The sequence below is a fragment of the Meleagris gallopavo genome, chromosome 2, assembly GCF_000146605.3.
Source record: "Meleagris gallopavo isolate NT-WF06-2002-E0010 breed Aviagen turkey brand Nicholas breeding stock chromosome 2, Turkey_5.1, whole genome shotgun sequence".
NCBI lineage: Eukaryota > Metazoa > Chordata > Aves > Galliformes > Phasianidae > Meleagris > Meleagris gallopavo.
In genome coordinates, this window is record NC_015012.2 from 36,672,045 (window position 1) to 36,679,570 (window position 7,526).

The 7,526-nt window shown below is 39.8% G+C and overlaps 1 protein-coding gene across 1 annotated transcript in view; it reads right to left on the reverse strand.

The window, feature by feature from the left end:
• EDARADD (EDAR associated death domain) overlaps positions 1 to 7,526 on the reverse strand; it is a 25,358-nt gene that overhangs the window by 16,975 nt on the left and 857 nt on the right. The window lies entirely within an intron of this gene.

The following is a 7,526-nucleotide window of genomic DNA, read 5'->3' on the forward strand; positions in this document are numbered from 1 at the left end:
GGGGCCTCCCGGGGCGTAACGGCCCTGCTGCGGGCGGGACACGCTTCGCTGTGTGAAAACTCGTGTTTCGTTAACAAAACGAAAAAGATAAAGACGGCGCGTACTGTGATCCATCAAGCAGTGTTACTGTCTGCACCTAACCGATAGGAGATCGGTTGTTCTCTCCTGAGCTCACACTCACACAGCCAGCTAACTACCTGCAGACAGACAAGGGTGGTTTCCATTAGGGTTTCACCTATATCTGCACATGGCAAGAAAAGAGTTTATAAACAGAAGTACTGCACAGTAACAGTCGCACACTGCACTGGTTTTGACAGATAAATCAAGTTCATTCTCTTACACTACAGGCATTTCCAGCATAACAGAATCACATAATATCCCGAGTTGGAAGAGACCTCCAAGGATCATTGAGCCCAACTCTGGGCTCCAACAGCACCACCCAAAATCCAAACCCTATGTCTGAGAGTGTATGCCCAAACTCTCCCTGAACTCCAGCACTCGGGGCCGTGCCCACAGCCCTGTGCAGCCCGTTCCATGCCCACCGCCCTCTGGTGCAGCACCTGTCCCCAACCCCCACTGCCCTCCCATGACACAGCTCCATGCCGTTCCCTCGGGCCCTGTCACTGTCACACAGAGCACAGCTCAGCGCTGCCCCTCCGCTCCCTGTGAGGAGCTGCAGCCGCCATCAGGCCTCCCCTCATCTCTTCTGCTCTGTGCTGTGCACACCCAGGGCCCTCAGCTGCTCCTCACACCTCTTGCCCTCCAGAGCTTTCACCACCTGCCGAGCCTTAATGACACAAACATCATGTCAAATTCTTTTCTATAATTGCTTTAGATCGCCACTGCCATCTCTGCCACATTCTTTCACTTACAGTTTCATTAAGCTTGAAGTAATTGCAGATTTCTTAAGTGAGGTCCATGCATGAAATTAATTTGTAAATAAGAAATATCAAATGTTGTTACTTGTTGTAAAATACAAAAGAAACCAATGTATTGGAAAATACAAAAGAAATCAACTGAATGTTGTTAGCTTGCTATCATACAGGCCACACATTTGTGTTAACTACCTTTCTTTTTTGTTAGGGAGGTTGTGACTTCACAGACAAATTCTCCACTGGACTGGGAAAGCATCAGATCAGTCAGCCTACTAAAGCTGGAGTAACCAGAAGAGGACTGGTACACAAAGCATTAACAACCAAGTGCTTTTGCAGTTTATTTCCATCTAATGCATTATACACATTTTAAAAAAATTGTGATGAGGATTAAGCTCCTCTTAGAATTTAGATTAAATACAACAGCTCATGCTGCTACCTGGCTTTTTGCTATCATCTAGAATTTTTCAATATCTAGGATTTTAGTGGTTTTCCAAGATTACTGTAGTGAATTCATGAGTTCTCAGGACTGAGGAAGGCTTTACAAGGATAGCTTTTACAGCTTATCAATCATCTTACTAATGACAGAGATGGCACAGTATTCAGAAGATTAAGAAGCGTTGCCCTTATTTCACCTAATACAAGCAGAGGCTTTGCCACTGAGCTTTACACACACATACAAGTCTTCCACTCTCGCTGTATATTAATCTCCAAGGCAGAGCTAACAAATTACTAATATTTCTACCATTCATAACAGGTAAAAACAATGGAGAAGCATGGGGTTTGGGTTTTTTGGTTGTTTTTTTTTTTGTATAGCATTTGAGTCTAGCTGTGCACTGTATGGTTCTGACTGATTGTGACAGCTTCCATGTTAGTACCAAAACTCATTTCCAAAGAAGGGAGGAATTTTTTAATTTCAAAGGGTGACCCTGAGCCTAATTAGAAACAAAACTGCGATTCCATGTTTCCCTCAAGGATTTCCTTAATGAGGCAACAGTTTTGGTGATAGATAACCAGGCTGAGACTTAGAGTGAAGAGAAAATATGTTCCCACCAACACAGATCTGCACCAATACTGGCATAACAATTGGAGCCTCTTCTGTAAGCGTAACCAACAACAAAGCCACAGCAGAGAAGAATTTTTCTGGGCTTTCACCTTGCTAAATTTATGCCTTAACAAAATGAATGCCATATCTGCCCTGAAGACCTGCATACATTTATCATCTCTGTGTGCTGTTTGAAGACTAAGGCTCTTAAAGCCAAAAGCAGATAAGGTCAGTAACAAGAACATTGCATAAATGTATGTATATATGCTAGAACAAAATGCATCCATTAACATCCTTCAAAATATCCAAGGGAATTAATATTAGATAGGCAGCCGTAAACCACAAACAAACATTAATGGTTTTAGGGGTTAAGCCACCAGGTTGTAAATGCCATACAAATGAAATCTTCCTGCATTAGTATTCAGAAGTGATTTTAGTAAATAATAACATAATAATTTAATATAACAACACTTGTGCTAACAGCCAAAACTGGTTTAATGATCTTAAAAATCATGTGTTTTTAAGCACATCTGTAAGCTATATTAGCTTTTCAATTTGAAACAATTTCTTTATTAATAAATTTGTAAAGAGCTCTTCAAAATAATGGAATTTTATAATAGAGGTCAATAGACTAGACAGCAGTACTGCCTCAAAACTTGGGTAGCCATCATAACTTAACTTTTTTTTTCCTAGTACTTAAAAAAGACACTGTAATTATATGTAAATATCTCTAATGCACTGTCAACAGTACAGATTAATTAGATTGCTACATGCCTGTTCTTGCATCATACTTAACAAAATGAGATACTGTTACTTAACTAAATGACCAGTCAAGAGAGACAGAAAGTATTTTGGCAAAACAAAATACAACCGTATCATAAAAATTAATAAACAGAATAAGCCATGGCATTCTCTAAATCAGTGGATTAGCTCTCTAACCAAACTTCTGAACTTAAGCACAACCTCCAGCTTACCTTGCTGCAACTCTGTAAACTGCTAAATTCAGTGTAACTAATAATAACATAAAGAAGCTTTCTAAGTTCATACTCAAATAGAATGAATATTCTCAAACTGTGTTTTTACAAACCAAAACTATATTTGCTTCTTCTCCATTCCTCAGTTCTATAAAAAACAAACAAAATCCAAGCAAGGAACCAACAACAACAACAACAAAAAACAACAACCAAACATCCCACTCTTGATTAGACTTATCCCAAGCATGTACAAATCTGGTAATACATAGCAAATTATTTTTGTGTTTGAAATAATAACCTACAGTCACAAAGGTGGTTTTTTTTTGGTGTGTCTTCTGAGCACAAGGCTGCCGATGAAACCTTTTTCCACCCATAGAGAATATATTCCTGTCCAGTGAAGCACTGCTAATAATGATGGTTGCTATAGACTTGTCTGTAACATGTAGAAACTTTGTTTATCCTTCTTCATTTGTTTGCTTTACATTTCAGGTATCTTTCAGTAAATTCTTACTCAATAGATTATTTCTGTTTCAACATAAACCTAACTTACTTCAGTAGTCAGGAAATATATCCCGGTGTTCTCTTTTCCAGGTATCCTTCTGTAGATTATAGCTGTCAGAAGCTTCAATACGTTGCTAGACCAATTCCTTAAAACACTGTGACTGTTTAGGAGTAGGAATCATTAACCAGTAGCTAAAAAGCTAAAATTACTTTCTCTGCCAATTATTATATTGGTTTGTTCTTCTACAGTTGCACAAAAATGTTGCGATTTAGACTTTTGAAACAACACTATCTAAAGAAAATATAAGGAATGACACATAAACAGACTATCTTATGTAAAGTCTGTGGCTAACCTGTTTGCCCTTAGTCTGACATGATATGGGAGTGTTTTCACCACTCCAGGGGTTGTGCAGTGTCCAAGTTAAACATGGGCCATACAAACAGTGAAACTTCATTTTCTCTAGATCAGCATAGTGACCCTGACCATAATATGACTGGTCTCAGGCTGTAACTTATCCCTGTGAAGAGGCATTAGCAGGTTCTCCCTGCCTGGCTGCTTGTTTTCATGAAACATATAATAATTTGAGACCTCTACCTCACCATCAGATTTGCTGGCCAATAAGCACACGTACACAAAGGGCAGGTGCATAAATCCTAGAGTTAATGGCTTAGAGTTTGGTTGTAGGTTTTTGGAAACCAGATTACTTATGTCCGTGCTCACCTGCTATATTCAGAAGTTTGGCAGTCACTACACTCATTTCTTTGTTACGTTCCTTCTCCAAAAAGGGTAGGTGCTACAAGGATGATAGTAAGACATCAAAGAGTTCACCTGTATTGTTGACTGATGTGTTGCAGTCACACCCTATATAAGCAGTCTAAAACATAGGAATCAGGATACAAGGGTATACCTAAGATACGTAGTTAGTTTTTCCATCACCTACAAAAACTTTTTTTCAATTTGTTCTCTCTTTGTACTTCACAGTTCTTTATTTTTACTTAACTCTATTTTCCTTTTTTAATACACTAATTGCAAAGACACTGCTGTATGCAAAATTTCACATATGAAATTTCCCTTTTCATTACTGTATCAAATTTGACCTACTATTTCATTTAGTCCATACTCTTCACATTTCTCTTGTTTATCTAGATAACTTTGGGTACTTTTCAAAATAATTCGTAGCAGACTTCAACAGCTGAGAACAAGATACCAGGCAAGTATGACTTACAAGGAAATATTAAAAAGATTGCTGTAGGTCTAATGATACAGTTGGGAAAAAAAAACCCACACACAAATAAAACCCAGGGCTTAGAGTGTACCAGTTTTTTAGATACAGTAGTCCTAACAGGCCACAGAACTCACATATCCCACAATGTCTGCTTTTTCTACATCTATCAGGTGGTTCACTAAAGGTTGTTACCTTTCTATATCCTCAGATATTCACAACTAAGTTACTGGAAGATACTCCATTGCCCAACAGGTTGTGCTCTTACTGTTGGTGCTTGCCAGGCTTGAAGAAGGATTTGTGACATACTGATTCCTTGTTTACTCTGCTAATTTTAGAAATCAGTCACTCAACTGTTAATTTGGAAAAATAAATAAGGCAAAATTTCAAGGGCAAAAAGTTTCCAGAAATCCATGTGTCAGGTTACTGAAATCTAGCTCATGAACTCAGCAAAGCAGCTGTGATTTACTCTGCTTCTCATAACATGAGATGTGAATCCACTCCATTTTGCCTGTTTATTCAATTCAATTGATTCTGTAATCATTTCTAAGGCACATTTTTACATGAGAGATCACCACATATGAACTCTGTACAACTACAGCACATAATCTCAGCTGAAGCAAATAAGAGCTGATCAAAAGACAATAACTGAACTACCAATAGAAAAGTGGCAAGACTTTATCAATTTCAGTTCCCTCTGTGACCTCCCTAGGAGCTAAAAGCAAGTTTGGCCAGAGAATCCACACAACCACATATCTGTTGTATCCACATGTAGTAATTAAGCAGATCAATACAAGGGAAAGGTATCACACAACAAAGGTACAATGACAAAAGGACAGGCACAATAGAGGTGCTATAAAAGAAGGGAAGAAATTGCTCATCCATATCAGTAGATTCCAGGTTCACAGAGAAAAACTTCACCAAGGAAAAATCTCCGGAAAAAGATCCTTCCTTACTGGCAGTCAGCCCTTAAATGAGGTCTAAGAAAGGTACAGCCAGGCTCCACCCCTTTGATCACACAGCCAAATTGCCTTCACCTGTGCTTCCAGGGTTGGCTGGGTCCTTTCCCCAGGTGCTCAATCAGCGGTTTCAGGCCATGACTAAGCAGTTCCCATAGATCGCTACTTTGTATAGTCCTATACAAAGTATAGGTCCAATACAAAGCGTATGCATGTCACAGTGCTGACAACTGGTATTTCTAAGGTATTTTGTTTGTTTTTAATAATTATTAAAACGTGCTCCAAAATCAAACCTACAAAATGAAAACAAATACAGTGAATTCATTGGGATTTGCCAAACAGAAATAATGCCTTTGAGAGAAATACTTAAACTATGCAGTAGCAATAGTGTGAGCCAGCCACAGCAAGGTAAACATTACCATTAGCTCTTCTGCCTTTTATTCTTAAATATCTAGCAAACATATTGGTCCATTGTTGCTGGAAGTAGGCACAGATTCTAATTTAATCCTTCCCAAATGATATGCCTACTGCCCTTCCTACAGAGAGGAAAGAAAAGTGCAAACATCTTTCAGAGAGCAAACTATACAACTGCTACCTACTACTACAACCTATAAAACTGCTGCCCTCAGGCCCTGGAACAGGGCAGTAGGCATAGCCCCAATCAGCTGGAGTTCAATTAACATTTGCACAATGCATTCAGACATAGAGTTTGATTCTAGGTGGTGCTGTGTGGAGCCAGAGGTTAGGCTCAATAACTCTCATGGATTCCTTCCATCACAGAATCACAGAATGGCCTAGGTTGAAAAGGACCACAGTGATCATCTAGTTTCAACCCTGCTGCTATGTGCAGGGTTGCCAACCACCAGTCCATATTCTATGATTCTATTCATATCATGGTCTCCGTGTGTATGGGGCTGCTGAATCATGGCCTGAACCTCTGATTAATCACCTGAGGTGAGCAATGAGTCAACCACGGGAGCACAGGTGAAGGCAAATCACCTGTGCTGCAGGAAGGGGTGGAGCCTGGCTCCACCTCTCCTAGACCCATTTAAGAGCTGACTGCCAGTAGGGAAGGATCTCTTCTGGAGATCCACTCCACTGGTGTCTATTATGCAAGCCTAGGATAAGGTGAGTGTCCTTTTTTTCCTACTCTGGTATAATAATTATATCAGCTAAACTCCTGGATATACTATATCATCTGTATATTTACTGATTGCACATCATGATTCATAGCTATCATTCTTTCAAGTCATTCTCAAAAATGCAAAAACACATGCATGTTGGCACTTAGGGACATGGCCAGTTTAAGAAAACCTTTTAAGCTCACAGAAATAGTTTCCTGATCTTAATGCTTGTCTCCATAGTCCAGAAAATGAGCATTCTCCTTTAACAGAGAGAATATGAGAAGAATCTGGTCATGGATGGAAAGCAGAATCCAAATTCCAGCAACCCTGCACATGAAATCAGTGCAATACTCACAGTTTCCTACTAAAATACCCCTGTCCCCAAAAGTCTGGGAGCGATTACAGCCATGGACTTAACTGCTATGAACACAACATTGTTTGAGGGCTTTTTTTTTAAGCCTTAAAAAGGAGTCAAGAAGCAGCAGCAGCGATGTGCCTCAGACTAGTCCTACTGATTGACAAAGCAAAGCTTGAGAAATACAATTCATGTAAAACTTTCAACCCCTGGACTGCCAACAGCTCTGCCCTGAAGGACCAGTAAAAATTCAACAAACAATAAAATAGAATTAAATGTTGCTAAGTAGATATAGCAGTTATTGGACTGGGGGTGGCCCTACACTCTCTCCTTCCTCTGAGGGTACGTGCCTTGACCCGTGGATCAGAAGGAGCGCAGGGGCAGCCGTGAGGTGAGTCAGCTCGGCTGGCTGCTGGGCAAAGCGCTACCCATGAAAAATAAACGAGGCGGCTCAAGTAGCTTAGGCACTGTGC